A 19,481-nucleotide genomic window follows, 5' to 3' on the forward strand; every position below is an offset into this window, starting at 1 on the left:
TTGTTGTTGTTGATCATATTAAAACTGTTTCCTCTGTATCATACTGCATGTCTGCCAGGTACTTTATTCTGGATTTTCCCCCTCGAGTTTGCTAACTTCTTTTTGCGTGTTTACAACCATCAAGAATGTTTGAATAAACCTCGTTATCATTTCCTATGGCGAAAACGTTGAATTTGTATTTCTGGATGCCTCAAGTGTTGCCGTTGATGATCATTTGCTTAAAGTCTTTGCTGCTCTCGTTTCATTTTTGACTGCAGCCTGTGTAGCGTCCTCTTTCTTTCCTCAGGTGATCAAAGAGATATCATTTTGTTTTGTTTTGCTGCTGCAGGTTTGTTGGCGTGTAACAAGCGCAGCCGAGCAGAAGGAAGTGTCAGCTGTCCCATTGAATCAGTGCGTTCTATATTCGGCTTTTTTTTTTTTATAGGCCAGGAAAGACTTGATAGCCGCGAGGCTGAAACCTACGCCTTGTCACCCACATGCTGACATGAGGGCGTTACCTAAAGAGTAGAAAACGAGTAAAGAATGACCATCATGGCATTTCAATTAGTCAACAAGTTGCGTAATATTTTGTTTGAACGACGCTGCTGTATATTATTTCAGAGTAATGGCTGAAAAGCATACAAATTATTATGAAAGTAGTGTTTTTTTTCTATTTGTTGTATAATATTTTGGAGATATTTTTTTTTGTCTTATATTTGTTCCAAATATATTTGTATGTAGTTGATCTACTGCACACGCTCATCTGCCTCTTTTTCTAATCAGTTAATTACTTGCATAATTTGAAATGGGGAAAAAATGACCCCAATATTTTGACATAATCTATGGTAAAAATTAATAGTGGTTAATCACACTATTCATTTTAATGCTTTAATTCATGATTAATGCGATTTTTTTGTGATTAATTAATCAGTTAACGCTTTAACTTTGACAGCACTAATATATATATATATATATATATATATATAGTTTTTTTTTTTTACAGATTTGTGTATTTTGTGGTTGTTCTGATATTTTTTGTATGAAGTTGCCCTAATGCTCCATTGTCTGACTGAATCAATACAATATTAATCACAGAAATGATTTTTTACAAAAATTGCAGCAAATCACATAGGATAGATTCCAACAAAAGTTCTGTGCTTTCGTGGATTTGGAAATGCCAAAATACGCTTGCCCTCCCTGAAGATAGTGACAAATATATTATGCGCAAACATTTTATGTACAAAACATTAAAAATGTTTTTGTATGCAATTTCATCATGTTCAAGTAGTTATTTGTTTTATTGGGCATGTCGGTAATGACTGAAAACGAACGTATCTGCCTTGTTGCTTCATGCAGGCCTCAGCAACGACATCAACAAAAGTTAAAAACAACACTTAACATGGCCGACAGGCGCGGCGGCGGCGGCGTGACAAATGAAGGCGTCATAATTAGGCCAGCCTCATTCAGGGCGAGCGGGCCATCCGTCTGCGATTCCTTCTCGGACAAATTAGCGACAGAGCCAACGTGCCGCAGTAATGAATCCTGGCTGCGGCTTGAAAAGAGGCTGAGCCGGACGGAACGCTCTATTAGTAATAACAAGACCTGCTTGTGATCATAAGCACGGAACATCATTACATGATGCTCACTGAAGCTGCCTTTTGACGGCAAAACTCAGAGTATTCATTTATTTATACGGAAAAAAAAGGAAGTGAAATTCGAGTGCCAGCTACATGAGGTTATTCTAGGAAAGTGCTGGACTACGCGACCTTGCGTTGCGAGACCGACCGTCCGCTGAGCCAATTAAGAGCACTTGTTGCTGGGCAGAGTTCAGAGGTCTACAGCACAATCGATACATACTGTAGCGAATCAAAAGATACGATGGCGTATTACAGACATGTATAAAAAAATAATAATCGGGACGGGGTAATATTCCGAGAAAAAAAATCTGAAATTTGCCACGACTTTATAAAGTGGTAAGAAAAAAAGAGAAAAAGTCTGAATCAAATACACGTAGCATAGCTCTAGTCTAATGTGAGGATTCGTTGGGGGTTAATGCGACACCGTTTATAAAATGAAAAAGCAGGATGGAGGCGGATTCTTTATTTAAGCTTTACTCGTCATACACGGCAGCTAGAATGACAACACTTCCTGATTCCCTATCAGCTGACGAAACACTAACCAATCAGAAGCTAGCATACTTTTGGTAAATGCAAGTGAATGACGGAGAGAAGCAGATTCGACACATCAATTAGCTACTTGTACAAAAAAATAAAAAATAAGTATGAATGTGTAAATTATAATTCTGGAAACATAAATGTAAAAGTAAATATACATTTTTAACAAATGAACTTAAATGTTTGATCCTCACGGTGTGGACCTTCACAAAGCGAAGCGTCTTTGTCGCTGGCAGTACCAAACGCTTCAAAGTGCAAATGCTTGACATGATTTGGTTAATCTCTGCTAAAGCAACGACCGAAAAGTACTGGCGCAAACATCATAAGTAGTACGCTACGTGTATTTCTCGTAAGTTTCTGAGTTTTTTTTGCAAATTTGCCACTTCATAAAATCGCAAATTTATGAATTTCTTTCTCGCAAATTTGACACTTTTATAAACTTGCAAATTTGCCAATTTATATATTTACAAGTTATTTGAGTTTTTTTTCTCTCACAAATCTGCTACTTTATAAAGTCGCAAATTTGCCACTTTCCCAAATTTGCCACTTCATAAACTCGCAAATTTGCCACTTTATAGAATGAGTTTTCTTACTCTGAATATTGCCCCCACCCTCTAAAAAAATATATTTATACGAGGCCCTAATACACCGTCTTAAAAACAATATCTCTATAAGGTCTAACCTCCTCATAAATCACATTTTAATGGAAAAAATATCTGCCTCAAATAAAAACCAAATATCAAAATTTATAGAAACATGGTCTACGTATATAGAATTTTTTAACCTAATTCTGGTTACTTAATTCTGTCTGTTAGCGAGAGCCACTACATCGTGATAACTTACATTGATGTTTCTGCATTTGGCAATTTATTATTATATTATATTATTAGTATGGGATTTTTTTTAATGGGCTTTAGGTGAACTGATGAATACACACACACTCGCACGCGTGCACGCACACACACACGCACATACACATACTCACCCACATACAAAAAATATATATATATATATATATATATATATATATATATATATATATATATATATATGTGTATATGTATATATATGTATATATATTTAAAAAAATAATAATAATAACAATAAAAAAAAAATTATTAAATTTTTTAAATTTATTTGTTTTTTTCAAAAAAGGAGAGCAATGATGATGTCAAATCGAATGAACAATATTGGGGGGAAAAAAAAATAAAAGAAAAAAAAAACAATATCAATTGGCTCTTGATTCGAAAAAATAAAAAAATCCTCTCCTCGTGAGGTTGAATCGTGCTACTTTAAGATATCTCCATACATAAATGTCCCACATTTCACATTTGTGAGTAAGACCGTCTCTTCTTTCTGTCCAAAATGTGTCCATGTGGATTTTGAGCACCAGGTCACGCTCAACCCTTCATGTGAGCCCCCCCCCCCCCCCCCCCCTCAAAAACTAGAAAAGAATCATCGAGGAGTGACCAGAAAGCAGGTGTGAACAGCTGCTGCGTGTCTGCTGGGCCGCACGTGATCCGTCATGTTTTGTATCCTGCTCAGGGAGCTTCGACCAGCTTCGCCTCGCCAACAAACCAAGAAGCTCATTTTGGATCAATCTCTCATGAGCGGGAATAAATCACCTTTGGTGTCATTCTCCTTCCACACGGGACATTCGTTTGACATGAACACCAGGAATTGTTAGTCTGTCCCCGCTGGGAAAATGTTCTGGAACAACTGAGGGTTAGCGTAGCAACTCTGCCTAGCAACAAGCGGCTAATCGCTAGCTGCCATTTTTCTTCAGTTCTTCTTTTGAAATAAAAAACGTTTTCTTGTAAAATTGTTGCTTATTTTCTGTAAAGTGAAAATATTGCAAGGATCACTCTTTAAAAAAAAACAACCTCTTGTCACATTTAATAGTTTTGAACATAAAATGCTAACCTTATTTTGGACATGCAACCTTGTTAGCCCTGACCTTGAATAAAGTTGTAAAATTGGAACAAACACTGAAGTATGTTAGCAGGCTGGAGACTTTGAGAAAACAACAACAGGCCAAATAAAGCTGGACCACTTTTAAATCTGGACACAGCAGCTCACTGCTTAAAATTCACAGTCTTTCTGGGTAAATAGGCCAAACCTTTGGGGTCTTCATTAGGCTTTGTGGGGGGGGCACAGCCAGGTGCATTTTTGCATGATCGACTCGGCATCTTACCCGCTTTCGTTAAGAGTGCAAAAGTCAAATATTCAAGGATTTTTACTGGAGAATTACAGGATTGCAGGAAATATTTTGTTTGTCATTGCCAATGAACTGAAGGTATGGTGGAATCTGAGCCAAAAAGACATCATCATCATCATCTTCATCATCATCTTCATTTCAGATGTTTTTTCCCCGTCTTGTATGTTTTATGTTGCAAACATCCCGCTCAAGCGTTTCCCAAAGGAGCTTCCGATGTGGAGACTTGAAGAAACTTCGTGGCTTTTTTTTTCCTCTCGTTATCCTCGAGGAATGCTTTGTTTAAACGGCTGCACAAACTTAGTTAAGATCTCAATGTAAATTTCAGGTTGGCCTATATACAGTCGAGCCTCAAACGTGGAACACGATTTATTTCCACGCTCACAGTTGACTTTTCAATTTGTCTAATTTCAAAACTTTTCCCCCTCAAAGGAATGCACTCAAATTGAAATCATCTTTTGAATTCAAATTGATGGTCATCATATGATCTTCAAAATATATGCCAAGCAATATTTCCTTTCGGAATTTGTTACTTTAACAATTTCATTACAACAATATAATATATTGTTGCATTTCTTTTTCCAAGAGCCCGAGAGTTTGCTTTTGCCTATGACTATAATTGTGTGTAAAATGACTGCTAATTTAAGTAAATGCTTTTCCTAAAAATAAATAAATAAATTAATTAATTAATAAAATTTTCTTGCAAAAGTAATGCCCTCCCCCACACACACACATAAAATTCTAACTGTTTTGACATACATTTTTAAAAATTACATATTTTTATTTTTTAGGAAAAGCAAGAAAAACCTTTATGTCCATATAATTTCAATGTTTGTCTTTTTTTTGTGTAATTGCCAACATCAGTCCCATAATTGTGTGACGCTATCCTGGTAGCATTCTTCGCGGAAGCAAAGCTACTTTTGAAGTGTTTCAACTGTTTCCTGACTTTCGGTCTCTTCCTGAGTGGGAAAGCGTGCCACGCCAAGCCGAGACTTTGAAGTGAATAAATGTGACTTTTTAAATCAAAGGCAAACAGGAATGTCACCAACATCTGGAAGGAGCAGCTGCTCCTGCCGCTAATTCGCGGGGCTCCTTAATGCTTTATGCTCGCTGCAAACATCTGCCAGCATTTTGGAACATCTCACCTGCCGTAACCTTTCCAATTAGACCTTTTTTTTCCCTCTCCGACTTGCTGATGCAATCTAACACCGACATTCACAATTTCATTTCATTTCATTTCTCTTTCTTTCTTTTTGCCTCCCTTCCTTCCTTCCCTCCCTCTCTTTGCCTCTTTCTTTTTCCTCCTTCCTTCCCTCCCTCTCTTTCTCTCTTTTTCCTTCCTTCCTTCCTTCCTTCTCTTTCTCTCTTCCCTCCCTTTTTTCTTTATTCTTGGAAGAAAAAACTTTTTAGACATTTTTGACAAAGTACTCTATAAATGACCACTTTTTCACATTAAATTAAGATACAGCTTTTTCTCTTGGGATATTACAATTTTATTGTCTTTTTTTTTCTTTCTTTTTTCTGGAGAGCTCAGTATTGTTCATTCGGTTATTTTACCGATTTGTCATCATCATTGCTCTCCTTTTTTTTAATATTTTTATTTTTATTTTATATATATATATATATTTTTTTTTTGTATTTTTTTTTGTATGTGGGTGAATATGTGTATGTGCGTGCGTGCAATTTTATTGTCTTAAATATAAACCATTTTACTTTTCTTTAATTCGTTTAGTTAATTCATGAACTATCTGCTGCAGTTGTCAAAACACAGTAAAACGACATTATTGTCTATTATCTTATTAGCGGGTGGCAGCTGGCTTTTTGCTGACTTTGTTGACGTTTTCAAACGATGCCTTAGTAATTGACTTTTGTTTTGACTTTGCTGGCTCGTTTTGCGCTGTGAAGTTGACATTGTCTCCTATTTGAGTGGCCCTCGCAGACCCCATCAACCTTGTACACGCAATTACCTCAGCCGAGGATGGCCGTCTTTGGGAATAAATGATACTTGCAGCATTAGTTGGGGGGGGGATTCTAAGCGGCGAGGAGGCGGCTAACATCGTTAGCGCAGGCGATGCGTCTTGATTACACGTTCAAGACTGATGAGCGTAAACAATACTTTGCACATGTCCAATAGTCTTTGTGGGCGTCCAAGGACGCGCTAACTAAAGGGCCATGTCGAGGCCTTCTGCAAAGCCTGCCAGGGCACTCGTCCAAACCAGCGACCCAACAGGCACCGAGCCATCATTTCATCAATTTAGGGAAAAAGCGGCCAAGACCGAGAAAAACTGCAAAGCGCGCTCGGCGGACGTGGCGAGTGAAAGCTCCTCTTACCACTTTCTGCTCGTAAAATCAAGAGTTTCCTTCTTCTAATGTCTTTGTTCTGGTCAGATTGTTGTCAAATTCCAACTTTTTCTTGGACTTCATGGCTTTTTTCTGCTCATATTGTGAATGTATTTTTCCCCAAAACTACAACTTTATTCTCATACAATCAAAACATTATCCTCATAGCAGAACTACTTTTTCTTTTTCTCTCATACAATGATGACTTTTTCTTCTATTATTACAAAAAAACAGGCAATTTCTTTGTTTGTCTTTATTTTTTATGAAAATGAAATTACTACTATATATCATTCTTGTAAAATTTCAACTTTATTCTTTTCCAATTGAAAGTGAATTTACATTGAAAAATTATGACTGAATTATTTTCTCCTTTATATTACAAAATATCCTTTTAAAAAAACATTTTTTTCTAATATTACAAAATTCATGTACAACTTTTTTTTTTAAATAACATTATGACTTAAGCTCGTGAAATGACAACTTGATTTTCAAATTTTGTAAAAAATAATGACTTTTATTCTATTATTACAAATATATTTGTGTAAAATGATGACTTTTTGGGGAATTCCAACTTTATTCTTTTATAATTGTAACTTCATTCCTGTAAAAATACAGAATTTGAAAAAAAAAATATATTGTGTTTTTATTATTTTCAAAAATTACAACTTTATTGTTATGATATTACAAATGTATTATTTTAAATTGTGACTTTGACAACGTAAGTCTTGTTATATTTATTATTTATATGACTTTAATATTGAAATATTGGGTTAGGCAGGCGAGGCACAACCTCAACCGCATCTGAAGAGCAACAAAAACAAATAATGATGAAATGAAAAATAATGATTACATAAAAGTCAACTCAATTTTAGTTTGGTTCCCTGTGCTTTATATTGATTGTTCTTTTTGAATCCACTAATGTCCATGATTTGATCTTTAAAACTGCTGAATTGACCTGTTGACCTGAATTGACCCGGCAGCTGGCAGCCAGCCTCACCTCAGATTGCGCAATCCCTCACAAAAAAAACAAAAGCAGAAATATCGCTGAGCAACACACCGTGTCAAACTTGAGCAAGAAGAAAAGGAAGACTTTTACAGGGAACTGAGGAAAGTTTGTTTTGGGTCGGAATTGCACGACCATCTACAAGTACCGTAAAGGGAATTCAATACATTACGCGCCCTCCTCTGTGTAAAAACGGCGAGGTTGGCGATCAATCGGTGTTCTGTAGAAATTGTGCGGCACAATCATTTCAAGCACTGGAGTGCAGATTATTACGACCTCAGCCATGACTAATCCAACAAAAAGGCCCCGTTAACGTCCTTGCACAGATAATAAGAGCAGATAGCCAGTGATAAATCTTGATTGTTGGCAATCTGCTTTGGAGAGATTTGGTGGGGGGAGCGTAGGGAGTAGGGGGGGGAGGGGGGTGCAATCAATAACGTGAGCAGCCTGATTACCCCGCAGGGTCTGTGTAATAGCGCTACATTGCAAATGTTAAACTGTACAAGTCACACACATTCATCCAGTGTGGGTGGCTCTTCGTCCTGAGAAGGCGGGACCAGCGGGATTTCCTTCCCCTTCTCTCTCACCTCTCTTTCTCTCTTTTTTTTTTTACCATTTTAGTACAGATTTTTTTTGTTTTACTATCACTTTTTTTTTTTTAACACATTTTCACTCATTTGGACCCTTTTGACTTTTTTGTTCTATATTATTGATTAACATTGTACAATTGTTCACCTACGTTTTTGCCACGTTTGCATCAAATGTTTTTGTCCATTTTTGTCCATTTTCCCGTTTTTCATATCTCATTCATTTGTTGAAAATTTTCAGTCAGAATTAACTTTTTTTCAGATTTGAATTTTTGGGACAAATTTTCCATCAATTGTACAATTTTCACAGGTTGTTTTGACCATTTTTTTCACATTTTGTTTTAGTAAAATGTTGACTAATTTTTGAACAACTGTTCATTCATTTTTGACGATTTTCACTCATTTTTTTTTACAATGTTTACTATTTGTGCCATTTTTTTTTTCCTCTTTTGACATTTGTTCATGATTTTTAAAAAAAAAACATCTCTCTCTCTCTGCTTCACTCTCTCCCCTCCCTATACTGTATATTGTATATATATATATATATTTATAAATATATATATATTGTATATATATTGTATATATATATATATATATATATATATATATATATATATATATATATATATATATATATATATATATATATTGTATAAATATATATATATATATATATTGTATATATATATATATATATATATATGGTATCAAATGATTACATTTCTAAATCTCAGTAATCACATCTTAGAATTTGGATTAATCACGATTAATCGCTTGAATAAAAAGGCTTTTTTGTCAACATTTTTTTGCCCGCCAAATTTGACGAGCACCTGTTATGCGTTAATTCCTTCGACATTTAATGTATCGAAGACGTCTTTCAACATTTTTTGATCCACTGCACACGCTCATCCTGATAATGTCGTTCATGTTGGAAATGTTGATCACGCTTCTCATTTCCTGGCATATGAAGCTCACGGGTGCGAGTTGAAGGGAGAATGAAAAAGCATATTTTTCAGTCCATACTTCTTTGAATAGCCTTTTTTTTTTTATATAACTGTCCACTTTTCTTTTTGTGGCAAACTTGGAACGCACCATTTCCATGTATTATAAATAGACTCCTGCAGCTGGCAAAATGTCAAAAACCTCGCACAGTGCTCCAAAAACAAAATGGAGAGTTAAAACTTGCACTTGCACTTGCAGCAGTGAACTCCGAGTGACCCGGTAACAGGCTGTCTGTGTCTCGCTGGCTTGGGGACGAGTCCCAGCAAACAGCTGAGGTCACAATTCAAACACAACCAGGCCTTATTATAGTTTTGGAATTTTCATTTTGAGTTTGTTTTTATTTCGTTTTGAGTTTTGTTTTTTAAATTTAGTTCGTTTTAATTAGTTTTCAGGATAGTTCTGTAAAAAAAAAAAAAAAAGCTTAGTTTTATTTAGTTTTGGTATTAGTTTTCGTTTTTTTTTTAAATGTGCATTACTTGTGTGTAATGATGAAATGATGGTCAAATGGGAAAAAGTAACGCATTTCTTACCTAGCGTTGCATCTCAGCTGAGTGAAATGAAAAAGCAGGCGAGCCGAGCCATTGGAGCCAAAAGTCAAGCAGGCGGCGCTCCGGGTGGCGGACTCGTACCGTCACTTGCCTCCGATGCAGGTTGGCGTGGGTTCCCGTCTCCGCCTGGGAGAACGTGCGTGTGTGTGTGTGTGTGCGTGGTTGTGTGAATGCAAAAAAAAAAGAAAGAAAAAAAAGTCAAGCAGGCAAAATTGTCATCTCGGAGCGAAATCATCTGAAGGTGCTTTCCTATTGGCTGCTGCTAGATGACATCACTTCTACAAGACACACTTGCAAACCTCCTTATTCTGGTTGATTTCAAAATAAATATGCTTAAAATCATCCCCAAAGGCTCATGTATTAATAAATGAATCACCAAATACTAAAACGAAGGACATTTTCACTCTAATTATATATATTCATTTTGTAAACATAAAATGTAGTTTCAGTTAGTTTTCGTAAAAAAAAAATAAAAATAAAACATTTTTGTTTTTATTTTACTTTGTTAATTAAAATCTTTTTGGAATTTTAGTATTCGTTTTTTTGTTAGTTTTCGTTAGCTAAAATAACTTTGAACACAACATTCGGTTTTTGTGGCGCCCGCCTTGCAACTATAGCACATAAACAATGAATGAATTTATCATTCATTATTATTATCATTATTTTATAAGTGCAGTGCGAAAAGGGCTTAGCCGTTAGCAGGCCAAAACTACCTATAAAGCTTTAGGTACCGTTGAAGAAGTCGAAATGTAAATTTAGCTCGCTATGAAAGAGATGGAAACAATTCATGCGTCTCACTGTTGTGAGTTTGAAAAAAATAACAGAAGTTAAGAAATACCTTCGTGTTCTTTCTTTTTTTTCCAACGATAACACTTACTCGTGTTCTTGTTCAAGTGGGGCTCCATCGTCTTATCATCCTTTTGTGAGACACTTTGCTGGAAAAGCGAACAAAGCTCGCATTGCCTTTGTTCGCGTCTATCTATATTTGACATCCCTCATTTTCGGACTTTGATGAATATTGCATGAAAGTTGCCTGGAGAAAGAGCGAGCGACCTTCAGCAGGCGCCTCGCATTTGAAGTGTCGTCGTTTCCGTCCCGTGGGCACGAGTGAATATGAACACGCGTGGAGGGGGGAAAAAAAATCAAAGAAGTACAGAAGATGGCGCTGATTTGAAAAAGGCAAGATCTGTGAGGCTCGACGGACGCCGCGGTGCGATTTCAGACGCACGCCACTCGGGATGGCCTTTCCGCTTGTTGCCTTTTGGGCGGCTGTCAGATTTTGCGTCGGAAGCTCGTGATGAAGGTTAATCGGCGTGTGTCCGCTTGCAATGTAGGCAGGCTTGCACGAACGCAGCGTTTTGGAATCAATTATTCCTGGCAATAGCGAAGAGCAAAAATAACGAACGGGCTGTGATGTCAATTCATCGATTTGTTTCTGAGGTGGGGATGTTGTGTTGAACGGAAACGAAAACACAATGCAATGATTTGCAAATCATTTTCAACTTGTATTCAACTGAATACACAACAAATACATTTTCATGTATTTATTGACACCCCGGACTGTAGTTTGGACATCCTCGGCATATAAGCACGGTCACAATAAAATGTCTCTTTCTATCCTTTGATCAGTTTTCTGACTTAAATTGACATTCACATTTATTAAATACCAGCTTTCCTTTTCACATTTTGGCCCAACTCAAAATCAGCATTCGAGTTCAACTCCTCATTCACTTTCATGGCACTGCGTGACATTATCTTTTTGTCTTCTTTGTACTGGAACATGTCTGATGATTGCAGGACAAGACATTTGGAAATATTGAAAAGCTGAACACTCAGCAAGTATCAAAACATAATCCAGAAAGTACTACACAAAAAAAGATCAAAGTGTAAGGAATGATCAAACAATAATGCATGTAACTTACCAGCCGTCTGTCTGTTGGTGTCGGTGTGACCGATGGCCGCAGTGTTCGATTGTCTCGCCGGACGCTTGTTGAATCCATTTTGAGCAGAACTGTGGCCAATTGTCAAGGGAGCGACTAATTAGCATTGCGGGCTAAGGCTGCGTCGACGGTCGTCCTGGACATTTTGTGATTGCGTTGCAATGGCAGAGCGTGTGGCCGGGTCTGCAGATGAGCACCATCAACATCCTCACCGACAAAATGAATAGAGCTGCACTTTGGATTCTAATTAAACAAGACAAACACTCTCTTTGCTGTTGGGCTGCGTGTGTGCGCATGGGATGATTGTTCCTCGCTGGATTGAAGCAGGGATGCAGATTACTCTCCGGCAATCTATTTATCCAGCTACCTAGCGAGCTATTTGTATCTAGTTGTCTGTCCTTCTGCCCTTTCACAGATAGCTAGCTAGACTGATGTAGCTAGCTAGACTGATGTAGCTAGCTAGACTGATGTAGCTAGCTAGCCAGCTAGCCAGACAGATGTAGCTAGCTAGCTAGCTATCTGTGAAAGGGCAGAAGATAGATAGATAGATAGATGGATATAATGAAAATTGTTAGAAATAAGTGGCCTTTTACTTGAAACACCTTTGAGTGCCTCAGTTTTCTCTTTTTTGAAAAAATAAATAAATTATATATATATATATATATATACACACAAATATATATATATATATATTTACTTGAAACACCTTTGAGTGCCTCAGTTTTCTCTTTTTTGAAAAATTTCAAAAAAGAGAAAACTGAGGTTTTCAAAAAAGAGAAAACTGAGGCACTCAAAGGTGTTTCAAGTAAAAGGCCTTTATTGCCAAGCTTGCCCTGACAAAGGCCTACCAAGGTCTAAACGCTTTGGCAATTTTTAATCAACTGGCCATGTGGCAATAAAGGCATATCAATTTTTTTCTCTTTTTTGAAAATGCTTTTGTGGATCTCTCCACTGAAGAGCACCAAAGAGACATTTTTGGGGGGATAAATTCAAAATATCCCAGCAGTGCTCCTGCATGCTCGGATTGTATATATATATATATATATATATATATATATATGTATATATTAGGGGTGTTAAAGAAATCGATTCGGCAATGTATCGTGATATTAGAGCGCGCAATTCTCAAATCGATTCGATATGCGGCCGAATCGATTTTTATACATACATTTTTTTTATGGGAATATTCAACAAAACGTCTTATTTAGGGTTCACATGTTAAACATGGAAGAATGTTATATTAATGGAACATTAAGCCTTAATATTTTTATTTAAATGAATGAATCAATAAATAAATACATTTTCGTACAAATCTTACAGTGTACAAGTTTACGGATTAGTATTTTCTAAATTTGAGATAAAAAAAAAATCGCAATAATCAACTTATAGATTCGTATCGGGATTTATTGGTATCGAATCGAATCATGACCTATGAATCATGATATGAATCGAATTGCCAGGTAGTAGGCAATTCACACCCCTAATATATATATATATATATATATATATAAAATAGAAATTAGCTCACAACAAAATACATGACAAAATTCAGAATTCCAAAATGGAAAATAAGAAGATGAAAAGAAAATGCATCAATCATTGAATTAACAACACAAATATATGCAGTACAAGACATAAAATATGTTTAAGCAATACATTTTCCAAGACATTAGTCACACCCCCAATGTTCCGCTGTATGTAAAATATCAGCACTCACTGATATCACGCAAGAAGAGCAGGCAAAGAAATAAGCCATGAAATGAAGCAATTAAAACAATCGGAAACCCTGGCGAAGGTGCAGGAGACGTCATGCGTTTGTCCCGCGGTCCCATTAGCGAGCGGTCGCAAATACATTGTGTAAACACGGTCTCATCATCATGGGCGAGTGCGCCATGAATCAAAGTGGAGAGGAGAGGCATTAAATGGAGACGAGGCGAGGTGGCGGTGAATCAATGTGCTTGTCACATGGCCGGCCTCAGGGGTCCGACGGCTTTTTTAATCTAATTAGCCGGACGCCGCCGCTTTGGCGTCGCCTGTCCGTCAAGCGCTCACCAAGGTCACTCTCACCTCCAGAGGTCTCAGTGGACGCTCGGTTACTTTTCAATGACTGCACCATCTTACTTTGTGCCTCACCTCTTACAAACATCGCCCGTCAGACGCAAACCGCATTTCACCACCTGCATAACAAACACTGTCTCCAAAGATGGATGTTCGTTGGTAAAAATAAGGTAAATAAGTCAAAAATGAGCAAAAATGTGACCAAAAATTTTATAAAATTGAAAATCAAAGCGTAACAAAAATCCACAAATGTCTACAAATGATTGAGAGAAAGAGAGCGAGATGGTTTAAAAAAAATCATGAACAAATGTCAAAAAAGGAAAAAAGAAAATGGTACAAATAAAGGTAAACATTGTAAAGAATGAGTGAAAATCGTCAAAAATGGGTGAACAATTGTTAAAAAAAATTGTAGACATTTTACTAAAATAAAATGTGAAAAAAAGTGTCATAATAATCTGTGAAAATTGTACAACTGTTGGAAAATTTGTCCCCAAAATTTAAATCTTTAAAAGTAAATTCTGACTAAAAATGTCAACAAATGAATGAGATGTAAAAAAATGGAAAGTGGACACAAATTTACAAAAACATTTGATGTAAACATGGCAAAAACGTAGGCGAACAATTGTACAATGATAATCAATAATATAGAACAAAAAAATAAAAAGGGTCAAAATGAGAGAAAATGTGTTAAAAAAAAGTTTGGGGGAAAAAGTGATAGTAAAAAAAAAACTTCAAAAAAATCAGTACTAAAATAAAATGGTAAAAAAAAAAAACCTTTGAAAATAGTAAGATATTAAACAGGGAGTGAAAACAAGTGAACAAGAATTCACACCAGCGGTCACCAACGTGGCCTGTTCTATAAATAGGTCAGACTCACCAGTGATGGGACATTGTTCAGTCACTGAAGCAACCCCCTTCGCTCCCGGCTGTTTTACTGGATTTGGACTGATTTCGCAAGGCCCGAAGAATATTGTGCTATAAAAACATGGAAACTACCAAAAGAAAGATTAGAGTCTCTTCTTTTATCAGGAAAAAAAGTATGTTTGTATGTTTCCTTTTAGCATTAGAATATAGCTCAGTTTCATCATTTTTCACAAACCTGTTGAAAACAGTGGGGGAAAGAGCTTGTGGCAACATGGCCCTGGTGGATCTCTTATACTCTGCGCCACCTGCTGGCTGTTTTTTTGTAATAACTACCATTGCTTTAAGCAACCTCCTCAGGTCAGAGCCTGCATCAAACCCTTCTGCATGCTCTAGCATAAAAAAAATATATATATAAATACGTTTTTGGGACCATGACAACATTTAAAATAGAACGTTTTTATACATTTTAAGGAGCAAATGAATTGATTGGTCAACGTAACCTTTTTTGAAACCTTACCCCAGGCTGAAAACCCTCATTTGAAAAGAAAACCCTGTCACGAAAGCCTCATTTTAAACCGTAATCCAACAAGCACTCATTTGAAAATGTACGCTTCCTGCTGGAAACTTTTCTTATGCGGGAACCCTAACCCTGTCTTAAACCCTTGACTTCAAACCTGAACCTTTGTTTCAACCACCAACAGAAACAGTGGCCCTGATTCAATGGTCTACGGCGCGAACCTTTCGGAAGGAATGCGGTTTCGGTGTCCTCATGAAATTGTCATGTCGCCAAATGGATGTCTCGATGTTCCCATTTCTCGCCCTCTTCTATATGCGGAACACTCCGTTTTCCCTCCATCTCACCTCAGCGCCGGCCGCGCCGCCTCGTAATAGCTGCGTGAAATAAATATGACCGTCTGTGAAATATTGAAAAGCTTTTTAGACCGTCCGCAGACCTCACCTGTAAGCATGAGCGGCCCCCCACTGATCCTGGCAGGACGGCTAATGGCGTCCACGCACGCACAAAAGTCTTTCGTCCAGGAACACGAAGACGGACGCGCGCAACATCGTGAGCGACCGCGTGCCACTGGAATCGTATACTAACTTTTGCAAATGATTCCAAATTGGAGTTTTAGCCCTTTCTGTTCTATGTCCGCCCCCCCCGCGCCACCAACCCAGCAGGCACTAAATCTCCGGCGGCCTGTCAAACAGACGGCGCTAGCGGCGTTTGCTGGGTTATAAACAAACATGACATTTTAATCACATTGTCATATTGCTGATTGCTAATGCGACACCAGGGCACGGATTTAACACCGTCACGTTCTACTCGAGCGGTGCCGTATAGCGCGTCACACGCTGTCGCCGGGTCAATAATATGCATGTAAATAAAATGCGGAGGATATTTATTTGTCGCCATGTAAAATACACCGGAACCTCTTCGAAAGTCGAACGCAATACAGTTGCTGGATGCAGTTTTCTCACAAGAGACTATTCAAGAAGGTTTTCATCTTTCAAGCCATTTGTCTCAAAAACTAAATCCAGGGAATTTGGGCTGCTAGGCTCTTTTTCTTACCGTACAAATCCCTAGGTTTGCAACAATTGCAAATTTTTATAATTAACCCCATGCCATTTTCACTGAAGCAACCCCCTTTGCTCCCGGCTGTTTTACTGGATTTGGACAGATTTTGCAAGGCATATATTGTGTTCTAATGCTATAAAAACATGGAACCTACCAAAAGAAGGAGTCTCTTCTTTCATTAGGAAAAAAATATTTCTATCTGTTTCCGTTTCGCTGTATATAGCTAAGTTTCATTATTTTTTTAAACAAATCTGTGAATATCCAGAAGGGGAAAGAGCTTGTTGCAACACGGCCCTGGTTAATCTCTTATACTCTGCTGCCACCTGCTGGCCGATTTTGTAATAACTACAATTGCTTCAACCATTCTCTTCAGTTCAGAGGCTGCATTGAAGCCTTCTGCATGCTCCAGCATTAAAAAAAAAAACATAAATATGTCTTTGGGAGCTTTGCAATATGTAAAATAGAACGTATTTATACGTTCTTGGGAGCAAATGAGTTAAACACCCACATTTAGCGATATTTGACATCCGACCCTTACCCCCAGATAATTCAAGATACGTACAAGGCTGTTTATATCATCCTTCCACTTAACCTATAACAATAAAATGTCCAAACTAAACATATTTTACCTTCAGCTCCTTTCACATTTATTGACCTATTCAAACCGTTCTGACAGTGGCGGCTGGTGGAATTTTTGTCAGGGGGCACTCAAATCTGGGGAGGCGGCTTTCTGCTTGTTTGGTCCTACACTGTTGAAAAGTCTCTATTTTGGATCTAAGAACACATTGTTATGAAGAGTTTAAAGACCTATCTTCTTAATTTAGCATTCACGATGGAATGATTCTGCTTCGGTGCCAGTTTTAATACATGTTATGTATATTGTAATGTATTGTAATGTATTTGTTTTATGTTATTTCTTTTAACTTGTTTTTTGTTAAGCACTTTGGGTTGCTACATAAATGTATTATTTTTCTTATTATTATTATTATAAAAAAATATGATGCCGATAATAATAATATTAATAATAATAATAATTTTAACACATAAAATTAATTAGCTTTGTTTTTATTAATCATAGTGGAAGTTTTTTTGTACACGGTGTAACGAGAGGGAATAAAAATGCACTTCCTGTAGCTTAATGCCAAGGGAGCTTTTGCATATTTTAATTAGAAGATAACATTTAATGAGTTATTTATGATTGTATAAGTATGATTATTTTAATTATTTTTCTTTTATCATTTATGTTCAGCACTTTCTTACAGCTGCGGTTGTTGTGCAGTGCAGTCAACTTGGGTGGAGTTTTGAACTATATTGTGACATTTGACTTATGAAAGGTATTTCAATTCTGCAAAAAAAAAAAAAAAGAAGCCAAAAGTAAATGTGAAGTTACCCCAGCTGGGGCTTGAACTCACGCCAGAAAATTCATCAGCCTTCACTAATAAGGCCATAGAAACTATTCACGTCGCCATACTCGCCTTGTCAGTAACTTTGTAGCGAAAACTATGATTGAGTAAATCCACCGTACTGACTGATGACTACTGTGTCTTTAAATTCCGTTTTATTTGAAAGCTGCACGGCTAGCCCAAGAGAAAGTATACTTTCAACTTGTAACGCACGACAGCTTCCACAACTCTTCAGAAATGACTGCTAATGATAGACAAGCAAACGGCTGCTGGGGAAACAGATAAAAGGCGTTCATCCAAGACAATTATTTCTCTTTGAATTCATTTTTCCCCCAACAAATGACGTCCTAATTAATTGCGGGACCGAGCCAGTAATCGTCGTTGGCCCTTTTTTTCTTCTTTTTTTTTTTCCTGAGATTGTTTGAAACGGTCTCTGGACAAACGTTTGATGGTTTATCAGGATGGGGGGCGCGCAAAGCTGAAAAGAATTCATTGTGTGCCCATGAAAGGCCGTCTAAATCTGGGGGAACGAAATAAATGGTGAGAACGTCACATCAAGAAAAGAAAAGGGCGGCCTTTAATTGAGGGATTTTGATAGAAAAGCTTCATTTGACTTTGTATCGGTGCGGGAATATTCTTTTTGTCTCAGACGGTCCTCATAAGCAAACTTCCTTTCGCTTACCTCAAAGGTTCTGATTAGCCCAACATCTAAACCTTTCCTAATCTAGTTTGATCGACTCTAAAGCTTCAACTCCAATTCTTATATTAAGCCGTGGGCAGTACTTTATTTTGAAATGGCTTGGTCAGAACCAACAAAAAGCCAAAAACGGGTCACAACAACGCCTAGGGGTTAAGCATCCTCCTGTGCCGTTGCCACCGTTTGTACCTTATGGGCAGTAACTAGTTACTAGTAATGCGTTACTGTAACTTTGTTACTTTTTACAATAACGAATACTCTAAAGCATTCCTTTTTTTTTAAATACAGTAACTCAGTTACAGTTACAATATGGTGCGTTAGTCAGTTACTTGATCAATTATTTAATGTCATCATTTAATTGTGCGACACTCGTGAGGATAAGCCGTTCAGAATCAAATCATGAATAGATGGCTGCTGTGTAGTTTACTACTTCCTGTTTACAATGGATTGCCGCTGCCGTATTAACGAAGAAGACACATTGTGTGCGGGTATCGGATTCGACAGTCATGGAGAGTCAAGGCGAGCGCGAGACGACTTTTTTCACGTGAAAATACGGCCGTCAGTACTTACTTACTTTACTTTAGTTGAGCAAAAAAGAACACTGTATGTTTTTTTTATTATTATTAAGTAAGTAAAGAGTTACTTTTAATAGTAAGGCATTACTTTTTTTGCTTAAGTAATCATCAGAGTAATTGAGTTACTTTTAAAATGAAGTAACTGGTAACTGTAACTAGTTACTATTTTTTTTTTAGTAATGAGCACAACGCTGCTTATGGGCACTACAATTTACCTGTTGTAATGTCACACTTTTGCAAACTGTAACCCAATAACAATAAACTACTCTTACAATCAACTCCAACCTCAAGATAATTAACCCTTAACCTCAGGTTGTGAAAAAATCCCAAATCCTCTCCCTAACCCTACAGGTTCATCCCGACGTCTTCTCCTTTGGGCCCTCTTGACTTTACGCCAATCTTGTGCTGCTCTTCCCAGTGGTTATCTTTTTTTCTTTTAAATTCCTAATACACTCTTATCTCCACTGCATGGCTTCGCTTTCTCATAGAGACCCCCCCCCCCCCCCGCGCCCCTCCCCCC

The 19,481-nt window shown here is 37.2% G+C and overlaps 1 long non-coding RNA gene across 2 annotated transcripts; it reads right to left on the reverse strand.

Moving 5' to 3' along the window:
* Positions 1 to 25: 25 nt before the first annotated feature.
* LOC144050838 (uncharacterized) lies at positions 26 to 12,211 on the reverse strand. 2 transcript variants are annotated; one of them, XR_013293944.1, is made up of 3 exons: positions 11,771 to 12,211; positions 9,831 to 9,974; positions 26 to 497 (listed from the first exon to the last, which is right to left on the reverse strand). It is a non-coding gene; the product is annotated as an uncharacterized LOC144050838 (long non-coding RNA). The 2 variants fall into 2 exon arrangements; XR_013293943.1 differs by lacking the exon at positions 26 to 497 and adding an exon at positions 9,619 to 9,699.
* Between the last annotated feature and the right edge of the window lie 7,270 nt (positions 12,212 to 19,481).

Source organism: Vanacampus margaritifer, chromosome 4 (genome assembly GCF_051991255.1).
Source record: "Vanacampus margaritifer isolate UIUO_Vmar chromosome 4, RoL_Vmar_1.0, whole genome shotgun sequence".
NCBI lineage: Eukaryota > Metazoa > Chordata > Actinopteri > Syngnathiformes > Syngnathidae > Vanacampus > Vanacampus margaritifer.